At 42.2% G+C, this 12,254-nt stretch overlaps 1 protein-coding gene across 3 annotated transcripts in view; it reads left to right on the top strand.

Annotated features, from left to right (window-relative positions):
* LOC106604502 (protocadherin-1) overlaps positions 1-12,254 on the top strand; it is a 384,701-nt gene that overhangs the window by 219,185 nt on the left and 153,262 nt on the right. The window lies entirely within an intron of this gene.

A 12,254-nucleotide genomic window follows, 5' to 3' on the forward strand; every position in this document is an offset into this window, starting at 1 on the left:
GGAGCCCTGGGAATTGTCACGTTACAGCTAAGATCCTTACTCTTCAATAAACAGATGCAAGACGCACGACTCCTTGTCAAACAGGCCACTTCCTGCATGAAACCTTGTCAGGTTTTTGCCTGCCATAGGAGTTCTGTTATACTCACAGACACCATTCAAACAGTTTTAGAAACTTTAGGGTGTTTTCTATCCAAACCTGAACAATAATATGCATATTCTAGCTTCTGAGTTGGTGTAGGAGGCAGTTAAAAATGGGCACATATTTTTTCCAAAATTCTCAATACTGCCCCCTAGCCCAAACAGGTTAACAGGACAATGACCCAACACATCTCCAGGCTGTGTAAGGGCTATTTGACCAAGAAGGAGAGTGATGGAGTGCTGCATCAGATGACCTGGCCTCTACAATCACCCGATCTCAACCCAATTGAGATGGTTTGGGATGCGTTGGACCACAGATTGAAGGAAAAGCAGCCAAAAAGCGCTCAGCATATGTGGGAACTCCTTCAAGACTGTTGGAAAAGCATTCCAGGTGAAGCTGGTTGAGAGATTGCCAAGAGTGTGCAAAGCTGTCATCAAGGCAAAGGGTGGCTACTTTGAAGATTCTCAAATATAAAATATATATAACACTTTTTTTGGTTCCTACATGATTCCATATGTGTTTTGATGTCTTCTCTATTACAATGTTGAAAACATACTAAAATAAAGAAAAACTCTTGAAAGAGTAGGTGTGTCCAAACTTTTGACTGGTACTGTATGTGTCGATGAGAGAGAGAGAGTGAAAGAAGGAGAGGAGAGAGCGAAAGAAGGAGAGGAGATAAGGAAGAAGATAATTAATAGCATGTTGCTTCACACCTACAGTGTGAGCCTTTGAGTGTCTTTGACAGACTAGGGGATGGAGAGTGAGGGAGAGGGAGAATGACCGATGTGGGTACCTGTATGTGTGAGTCATTGATATCAAACCACATCGGCATAGACAGACAGACATGGCTTGGTGCGGGAGAACATGTTGTTTGTTCAACTGGGCATGTCGGAAACCACACATATGCAAACAAATACACACAAACACACACACACACACACCTGTTTGTGCTACTAACCACATGATACATTTGATGGAATGGGGTCACATACATTTTATAAAGGAGGCGGGGGGGGCTGGTCTTGAACCCCCCCCTACCCTTCCCATAGACCCCCCAAGGGATGAGCAGTCTCCCAAGAGGCTTCTTCTCCTCCTACTCCTACTCCTCATCCTCTCTTCTCTCTTCCTCCTCTCTGTCTCTCGGTGCCAGCACTCGCTCTAGGCGCGAATGAGAAAGTGACGATAATGAACATTGTCACCCTTTGCTTTTAAATGTTTTCTCTTGGGCATTTCTCCCAAAAAATTATCTTAGCATTGCTCAAGGAGAAAAGGCACCACAGATGGAATGTTTATGTATGAGTGTGCGTGTGTGTGTGCTTGTGCGCCTGTGTGTTTATGCAACAAACACCCAGTGCTTCGGAAAGTGGAAACTTGTATTTAAGTATGCGTCTGTCTTCAAGGCCCATGAATAGTATACAAGTTGAAAAGGGAGAAAAGTAGAAGTTGCTGAAGTGAGTGGCTTCTGAAAATCTCAATTCAGAATCAAATCAATCCAATAAAATGTTATTTGTCAAATGCTTCGTAAACAACAGGAGTAGACTAACAGTGAAATGCTTACGAGCCCTTCCCAACAATGCAAAGACAAAGAAAATTGAGAAATAATAGAAAAGTACTAACACATAATAATAAAAGTAATAATAAATACACAATGGGTAATGATAACTTGGTTACATACACAGGGTACCAGTACTGAGTCGAGGTAGATATATACATATAACTAGGAATAAAATGGCAAGGCAACAGGATAGATAATAAACAGAAGCAGCATCAGCTATTTGGTTAACTATTTAACTAACTACACTGAACACATTTGTTTATATCCCTGTTAGTGAGCATTTCTCCTTTGTCAATATAATCCATCCACCTGACAGGTGTGGCATATCAAGAAGCTGATTAAACAGCATGATCATTACACAGGTGCACCTTGTGCTGGGGACAATTAAAGGCCACTCTAAAATGTGCATTTTTGTCACATAACACAATGCCACAGATGTCTCAAGTTTTGAGGGAGTGTGCAATTGGCATGCTGACTGCAGGAATGAATGCCCATCAGAGCTGTTGCCAGATGATTTCATGTTCATTTCTCTACTATAAGCCACCTCCGTCATTTTAGAGAATTTGGCAGTACGTCCAATGCAAAAATATACCGGGACGAAATCCTGAGGCCCATTGTGAGACCCTTTTTTTTAAAGTACTGTATCTGTGACCAACAAATGCATATCTGTATTCCCAGTCATGTGAAATCCATAGATTAGGGCCTAATTTATTTATTTAAATTGACAGATTTTCTCATGTGGACTGTAACTCACTAATCTCAATGAAATTGTTGCATGTTGCGTTTATATTTATGTTCAGTATATTTGGCAGTCTTATGGATTGGGGGAAGAAGTTATTCAGGGTCCTGTTGGTTCCAGACTTGCATTGGTACTGTTTTCCATTTTTAGGGACTTCCTCTAACACCTGGTATAGAGGTCCTGGATGGCAGGGAGCTCGGCCCCAGTGATGTACTGGGCAGTACACACTACCCTCTATATGCCAAGCAGTTGCCATAAAAAGTTGCCATAAAAAGTGGTTATGTAGCCAGTCAAGATGCTCTCAGTGGTGCAACTATATAACTTTTTGAGGATTTGAGGGCCCATGTCAAATCTTTTCAGCCATCCTGAGGGAGAAGAGGCGTTGTCGTACCCTCTTCATGACTGTGTTGGTGTGTGTGGCCCATGATAGATCCTTGATGTGAACACTGAGGAATGTGAAGCTCTCAACCCGTTCCACCACAGCCCCATCGAGGTGAATGGGGGCATGCTCGGCCCTCTGTTTTATTGTAGTTCATGATCAGCTCCTTTGTCTTGCTGACATTGAGAGAGAGGTTGTCCTGGAACGACACTGCTAGGTTTCTGACCTTCTCCCCGTAGGCTGTCTCATCGCCGTCATGATCAGGACTATCACCGTCATCTACAGTTAAGGATGGTGTTGGAGTCGTGCACAGCCACGCAGTCGTGGGTGAACAGGGAGTACATGAGGGGACTAAGCACACACCCGTGAGGGCCCCCTGTGTCAGTGTGGCGGATGTGTTGTTGCCTACCCTCACCACCTGGGGGCGGCCCGTCAGGAAGTCCAGGGTCCTGTTGCAGAGGGAGGTGTTCAGTCCCAGGGTCCTTAGCTTAGTGATGAGCTTGGAGGGCACTATGGTGTTGAACTCTGAGCTGTAGTCAATGAATAGCATTCTCACATAGGTGTTCCTCTTGTCCATGTGGGAGAGTACAGCGTGGAGTGCAATAGAGATTGTGTCATCTGTGGATCTGTTGGGGTGGTATGTGAATTAGTGGGTGGAGGGAGTCTGGGATAATGGTGTTGATGTGAGCCATGACCAGCCTTTCAAAGCACTTCATGGTTACAGATGTGAGTGCTTCCAGGGCGATCGTCATTTAGACAGGTTACCTTGGCATACAAGTGAAACTCTGTGAATGGCACCCTATTTTTTTGGTCCTTTTTATTTGAGCCCTTTGATAGGTGATATATTTGGGGCAGTGAGGCGGTAAATTGAAAATTATATGCTGAAGTGCCTTGATATATTCGAGTTCATTTCATGAAGATGGGGGAATTTCCCACAGCCTTGTAGCAAAGGGATGGTTTATGTGTGTTTGTCTATGTGTGTCGCCAGCCTCGTTCCTGGGTCTGTGAGTCAGTGTGTCCGTCACTGTCGGCAATGCTCTTACTATGACATACACACACGGACACACAAACACGGACACAAACAGACTTGTCAGACCTGTTTCCCCTGTGTCTCGGTAGACTGAGGGAGACGTGTGTGTGTGTGTGTGTGTGTGTGTGTGTGTGTGTGTGTGTGTGTGTGTGTGTGTGTGTGTGTGTGTGTGTGTGTGTGTGTGTGTGTGTGTGTGTGTGTGTGTGTGTGTGTGTGTGTGTGTTAGAGCTGGGACGATAAACCAAAAATGATCGACACCGACCAAACCGACCACTTATTGTGGACATTTTATTGATATTGTTCATTATTAGAAATAACCTAAAGGGCGCTACTAGAGAAATGTGATGTTTGAAATGAAATAAATAAATATGTAGGTGCAGTATAATGTTAATATAATGTGTGTTTAATCTAAACAACATCATCATTACAATCATTCTAAGTCTGTTTTCTTTTTGTTACCATTGGCTGTTTTTGACTGTTAGGCCTACGTGCCTCTCTGCATGTGTGCACTTCAGGAGTGAAATGCTAGGTTGAGTGTGTGTCAGAGTTATAGCTGTTTGTCCTGCCAGCCACACGATAGATTTACTGGCAATAAGACTCTCCTAGCTCACTGTTTGTAGGTTCTCACACACACGTTATGCACCTGCCCAAGGTACAGGAATAAAGGACTGCTACCACTTGAAAACAGATGAAAACAAAAAAAGATAACCTATCAGAGATGAAGAGAGAGACAAAGAGAGTGAGTGAGAGAGAGTAAATGGAGTGCTGAATTGGTTAAAGAAAAATAAATAGAGAGAAAGGAAGGGATCAGAGAGAAAGAGGGTGGAGAGGGCAGAGAGAGAAAAGAGAAGAGGGTGAGAGCGGAGTCAGGGAACGAGAGAGAAGGTGAAACAGAGAGCGAGAGGGCAGGGAGAGAAAAGAGAGGAGGGTGAGAGAGATGAGTAAGGGAATGAGAGAGAGAAAGGCATGCGGAAGGTTCTTTCTCCCGGTGCATAATGACAGTTCCCACGCGATAGAGAGGTCATGTTACCTTCCTTCTGTCACTGGTCACACCAGAGACTGCAGCTTCGTCACACATCATAATATATATCAGCTCAGAAGAGAAGTGTTCTGCTCTGAGGTCACATTCCGTGTGTGTGTTGCGCGCGCGGCTACGTGGATGCGTAATCTTTTGTCTGTATGCATAGTACAGTACGTATGTGGTATGTGTGCGTTCTTTAAACCATTATCTCGTGACCATAGATGATTTAAATAGTTGACAGTTTGGCCTGTCATGTGTCTATTTCTTTTTTTTATTTAACTAGGTAAGTCAGTTAAGAACAAATTATTATTTACAATGACAGCCTACCCGGACATCGCTGGGCCAATTGTGCGCTGCCCTATGGGACTCCAATCACGTCCGGTTGTGATACAGTCTGGATTCAAACCAGGGAGTCTGTAGTGACGCCTCAAGCACTAAGATGCAGTGCCTTAGACCACTGCACCATTCGGGAAACTTCACACTTCTATGCTTGTGCAAACTATGACTTAAGCTCTCATTTGTATTTGTAATGTTGTCACGATACCAGCATTTCGACTTCGATACCAGATTTAGTATCACAATACTCGATACCATCACGATACTCGATATCAAAACGATCCCACAGCAAAAAAATAAGACATTAGCCAAGGTCACCAAATGGCTCTTGATCTAGACAGATAAACTCAGCTACTGCTTTGTTCAATCGCTGGGCATCTTTTGAGTTCAATATCACATTTGAATATTTTTACATCAACATTTTTCAGAGACAGCCATGTATGCATTAATGAATCAATTATACAATCATGCAATCACTTTGGCTTAGTTTTTACCTATCTAACTACATGTCAACATAATCATTTATTTGAATGGTAAAGCAATATTGATAAACTGGGTTAATCAAGATGTAGCCTAGACCTATTCACAATACAGGTGAATGCATATTCAATAGGAGTGTGTGCATGCACTGAGATATTGAGCTTGTTTTTGTTGATTTCATGGGGCTACAGATGATAAACAATTTGTTTCCCTTCCATTTGGAACTTATTTGTTGTACTGATCAACCACATTTGCATAGAAGTAGCTTGTTTTATAAAAATGTCTCTCTAACTATTAATGATGTCATTCAGAAAGCGTCGGAGCACAGTCAGTTTGCTGAGGCAATAGATAATCTCTGGGAGAGACATTTGAGAGACCGAATAAGTGAATGATTGCCAGTTTTGCCTGGCAATCAGCAATGAAATCTGCATATTTTGTGCTATGATTTGCATATGATCACAAACAAAGTACTAGGGTAGTGAATTGATGTTAGCTTTAGCTAACAAGGAAAGTTAGCCTACAAAGCTGGAAGCTACCAGCATCTTCTTGCATTGTAATGTGTTCTAGCCTGTAAGGACATTGTTTTGCGAACAGTAATTAACAGTTTCAACATTTCTTCAAGGTTGTTAACTTCTGTGCTTAAGAGGGGAGCTAACATGATGCAGCCCAGACTCCCAGTGCAGGCTAGTGGTGAGTAAGTGGAGCAGACTGGGTGCTCTACAATAAGAGGTCTGCTGTGCTAATAGACAGGATTGATCAGTGAGGCACATTTGACAGATGTACCGAAAGTAACAGAAATTCGAGTACCAAACCGTTTTTTTCATCTTCTAGTATGGAAAAAGTTTCGGTGTACCGTGCAGCAGTAGTGAATTGGCTCTGAAACCCCCTCCGTCTGCCCTTCTATGTGGAAGTCATATGCTCACATTCAAATATTGTCTCCTATTTGCAAAACAAACTCTGTGGTTGCATGTGTATGACGTCATTCCTATTTAAATGCCTTGTGGTCAAACCATCATTCTGGGAAAGGTTTGTCTGTTTAACCCGTAAATGTGACTGAATTCAGGAACATGAGCTTATTTTTTTTTTTACAAAAGTAGAGACTCAGAGCTTCAACATGTTATATCAGACACTGCAGTTGGGGAAGCATGGGAACATTATGCTTCCTTGAAATTCTATGAACTTGTTATCCCACTTTGGAGACAAGTAGGAGAAAATAGCCTTGAATGATTTTCACAGTTTCTAGAGAGCTCTTCTTTGTTTATGCCCATTCAGGATTGTTCACACCCTCTTATGCCTTAGCCCAACCCATCTCTTTAAGAATTCACATCTAAAGGCATGAGTCAGCATGGCATTGTCCTCCAGGAAGTAGTCTCTCTATTATCCCCCTCCATTATCTCAGCCAATCATGGATCCTGCTTTTCTCCCTATGTAGGGCAGTATTTTCTCTTTCGCTAAACTAGACTCATAATTGTATCTTTCTATTCATATTTACAGATGCTGGACCTGTTTGTAATTAAGGGATATGCAATTTCACACATTCAAGAAGTAATTTCTGTACAAAAATAAATTAATAATACTAAATGAAGAGTTTATTTCCAAAATGAAATATTCATCAAGTTTTGACATTTGATTTTCTTCACTAGAAATGATTGCTTGTAGGTACTGTACCTTCATGTTTCTGTAAAATATTATTGTGCTCAGATTTTTTTATTCATAGATTTTAGATGTATTAAAATGAGTTTTTTTGCAAAGAGCTACATGTTCATTGTTTAGCTAGAATGGAATGTTCGTATCCTGTATATTTGACTGTGATATGTGGTTGTAAGTCGCTGTGGATAAGAGCATCTGCTAAATGACTAAAATGTCAAATGAAAATGTTTTACATGCAGATCTCATATTACTGTATTGATTCATTATCTTTTTCTTTTTACATCGCAAATGTTCTTTATAATAAATGTAGTTATGTGTTACGTTAGACTGTGTAAAACCTAGCAGTACTACTTATTTCTCTGAGAGTGAGGCGGATATATACTGTTTTTCTAAAAAACATAACAACATGATTTTTGCTATGTGAAATGAAACCATCAAGTGATAGACTATCATTGAACAACCCCATTCCATGATTAGATAGATATTGAAAAAACACACCAATCTCTTTCATAATTTCTTTACAGAATAAAAGCAAATTTACCAACTTTTCTGAAAGTAGATATCGTTTTGGAATGAACCTCTTCAAATATACTGTATGTGTTCAGTATACACTATATATATACATGATTAATTATTATTATTTTTGTAATTTTTTTAACGGCCCTAGGAAATACCATCACACGCCCCCAACCCTGAATCTGGACAGATATGGTAGCATCCATAGACATGTAAGTGCAATAGGCTGTTGCTTAGAAATCATGCGTTGATGTGTTTCAAACACTGCAGACCAAATTCTGGGGAAGCATAATGCTGCACATTAGAACATGTTATGTTTGATAGTGATGAAACCAGCTGTACACATCTTGGTAATATGTGCTCTATCCCAAAAGGTTACTACTATATGTTTGGAGTTGAGGCTAGATTTCAGGTAGGCCTCAATATATCTCCAGAGTCCTACGGTACTGATCTCTTCTTACTATGAGACCACGTCACCTTTTCTCCCTGTACTGATCAGCTCTTATGAGACCACACCACCTCTTCTCCCTGTACTGATCAGTTCTTATGAGACCACATCACCTCTTCTCCCTGTACTGATCTGTTCTCACTATGAGACCACACCACCTCTTCTCCCTGTACTGATCAGTTCTTATGAGACCACATCACCTCTTCTCCCTGTACTGATCTGTTCTCACTATGAGACCACACCACGTCTTCTCCCTGTACTGATCAGTTCTTATGAGACCACATCACCTCTTCTCCCTGTACTGATCTGTTCTCACTATGAGACCACACCACCTCTTCTCCCTGTACTGATCAGTTCTTATGAGACCACATCACCTCTTCTCCCTGTACTGATCTGTTCTCACTATGAGACCACACCACCTCTTCTCCCTGTACTGATCAGTTCTTATGAGACCACATCACCTCTTCTCCCTGTACTGATCTGTTCTCACTATGAGACCACACCACCTCTTCTCCCTGTACTGATCAGTTCTTATGAGACCACATCACCTCTTCTCCCTGTACTGATCAGTTCTTATGAGACCACATCACCTCTTCTCCATCTTGGAGTGCCCTATGATCTCCCCACATCAGTGTTCCCTCCATTAAAACTGACACACATGCACGCATTCTCTTTCTCTCTCTCTCTCTCTCTCGCTCTCGCTGCCATCTCCTCCTTCTCCCTTCATCTATCCACCTCCTCCCTTACTCTGCCCTATGGCAACAGAATTCTAGCATCTGCCAGCTTGAAACCGTTACAAAAATCCCCCAGCATTCCATTTGTCCTGGCACATTATTGTTTCATTTTTGGAGCGCCTGATGCAGTTACTTAGTACTGCAGGTGCATTTTACCGTGGAGCCAATCGTAGCCTGCGGCATAGTTCTCATGCCTAACATACTCCTGCCCTGCTTGACTAGGGCCAGGGGAACTAGAGAGAGAGAGAGCAGGATTTGGCAGATAAAGCGAGAGAGAGGTAGAAAGAGAGAGGGAGAGAGAGGGATGAAGGGAGCTTTTTGTTTGTGGTTGAGTGCTGTTTTGGCTCCGGGGCTGCTCAGTGTGTGAGCGCGCGTGTGTGTGTGTGTGTGCGCGTGTGTGTGTGTGTCCGCGCACCCGCTCAGCATTAGCAACAGGAGCAGTAGTTTTGTCTCTCCGGGTGGCATGTAGAGCATTCATAATCTCACTCTCTCTCTCTTTTTCTCTCACTCTTTTTCTCTCACTCTCTTTTTCTCTCACTCTCTCTTGTACTGCAGCTGTTACTCTTTCAACATCTTCATACTGACCCCAATGCAGGGATAGCATTATCGTTACAAGAAGCTCTGAGCATGACTGTGTGTGTGTGTGTGTGTGTGTGTGTGTGTGTGTGTGTGTGTGTGTGTGTGTGTGTGTGTGTGTGTGTGTGTGTGTGTGTGTGTGTGTGTGTGTGTGTGTGTGTGTGCGTACATGCGTGTGTACAGTATGTTTGTGTGTGAGATGTCTTTGTTACATGACTGTGTGTCCATGCATACTTGATATCGAGAGACATTCATAAGAATGCATAATATTGCCTCAACCAGTCTTAATGAGGATCTTTCTCTCTCTCTCTCTCTCTCTCTCTCTCTCTCTCTCTCTCTCTCTCTCTCTCTCTCTCTCTCTCTCTCTCTCTCTCTCTCTCTCTCTCTCTCTCTCTCTCTCTCTCTCTCTCTCTCTCTCTATCACACACACAAACACACTCTGTGTTGCTTTGAGCTTCTTGTAATAAGGCTACCCCTCCATTGTGTTCAGTATGAAGATGGGGAAAGAGTAACAGAGCTGCAGTACAGAGGAAAAGGGAGGGAGAAAACACATACAGCCTTGCTATCTCCACATTCCACCTCAAACCTTACAAACACAGCCGAGAAGCAATGGAGAGTATCCAGTCTTGCATTGTTCAGTGTCTGGTTTTAATAATCTGAAGAAGGACAATGTGTCTCCCTGTCAGCTACTGAAGGACCCCTCCTATCTGTCTGTACGGGCAGCTGGCCGCATGCACGGCCATGCGCTATCTCAATGGATGAATCCCCTTCATTCTTTCATTTAGTTACTTCCTCCACATCTTAGCCAAGGGCTATAGACATGAGGTGGAAAACAATAACTGTTTCTTCTTCTTTCTGCTCTGAGAGGAGGCTTGTTGGCGCTATCAGGAGCAAAAGAAGATTGTGGGTGTTTTTATCTTACATCTTTTTATTTTGGACATGTGTCCTGTCTAGGTCAGAGATTAGTGTTATCCACTGACCCTGCCTTTATGTTTTATGTAGAAATATGTTTTTTTAAATTATTTTCTTCTAAACACATACAAGTTGATGATAATGTAAACACCACACACACGCATATACACAGAATTCAATCGACTATCCAAAGGACTATGGATGGAAATGAGCTGTTCAGCCATCTTCAGCCATTATGTTAATATGGAGATGCTAATTATTCTGTATTTTCCCTATTCATTTTTACTTTTTGGGTGACCCAACCAAATTCTCATTGAAAGCAAGTCTAAGAAGAGATCTGTTCTATGGGCGCAATTTCTATGCTTCCTGTTCTTAAGTTTAGTTTTTGCATCTTTTACTTTAGGTTTTGTACACTAGCTTCAAACAGCTGAAAATACAATCTTTTTTGTTATTGAAAAGATATTTCACGGTGGTTTAGATGGTACAATGACTGCTTATTTAGTCCCATAATCTGAAATTAGGCAAACTTTTAAAACTTTAGCAATTAGGAAATAGCGGTGATATTTCTGCATATTGCACCTTTAAATCAATTATACAAGTACAATTTAATAAAGCTTTCATTATACTAAAATATTTGAGTCGTAATAATGACACAATTATCATCGCTCATCGACAGAGGTCATGTCGACATAAAATGGCCACCTTGCTATACAGTTTTAAGTGGAACTGGGATGTGACTGACGTTTCTAGGGGTTCTATAGTCTATATTCATAGTTCCACGGAGCTGCTGTTCCACTTTCCCATGATACAACCCGCTGAGCAGGCTCTTCTATTTACAGCCTGTACTGGGGCAACTCCAACAAGTCTTGCTGCTGAAACAAAGAAATAAACAAACAAAAAGGAAAACAAACATTTGATAGTGGCTTTTTATGTAGTTTTGTCTGGGGGTTAATGGACACAGTGGCAGATAAAGAGTGGCGTATATGAGATTTTTACAACATTTTGAGTGAGAGAGAGACAGAGACGGAGAGGCAGAGACAGAGATGGAGAGGCAGAGACAGAGATGGAGAGAGACAGAGATGGAGAGAGAGAGAGACGGAGAGAGAGACAGAGACGGAGAGAGAGAGAGACGGAGAGACAGAGAGCCGGAGAGAGAGATACAGAGACGGAGAGACAGAGAGACGGAGAGAGAGATACAGAGAGAGAGAGAATAATACCCATTGAAATGAAACATTCCCTATTTCAACTTTCTCTCTCTCACTTCCCCCTCTCTTACTCTTTCTGCCTTCTCTCCACACATTTCTATCTTTATTTCCCCTTTAGCTGTGTGTCTGAGTGACTTCCTGAGAGCAAGCCAGGTTCTATAGTTGGAGATAGTATAGTTGCTGGTGTAGTGTGAGCTCCTTGACAGCGCTCTCTAAGTCTTTCCCAGACCCAATTTGCGGGCCTGTCTCTTCCTATAGTGATTGAGGGCCTGTGCTTGTCAGCCAGGGGGTCCCTCAGGGATCTGTGACGCACCCGTCCTCTTTATCAGACCTGGCTGTAGCAGTCAAGGAGGATTTAGTTAACTGTGAGGTAATACACTCCGCACAGAGAGTGTATATATGTGTGTGTGTGTGTGTGTGTGTGCTTCCTTGTGTGTATTTGTGTATGTGCGCATGTGTGAGATATGAAAGCATCCTTTATGTGAGTGTGTATTAGGGATGTGAATGACTAGCAGGCAGTAGTTAAATCACCTT

Source organism: Salmo salar, chromosome 05 (genome assembly GCF_965601325.2).
Source record: "Salmo salar chromosome 05, fSalSal1, whole genome shotgun sequence".
Taxonomy (NCBI): Eukaryota; Metazoa; Chordata; class Actinopteri; order Salmoniformes; family Salmonidae; genus Salmo; species Salmo salar.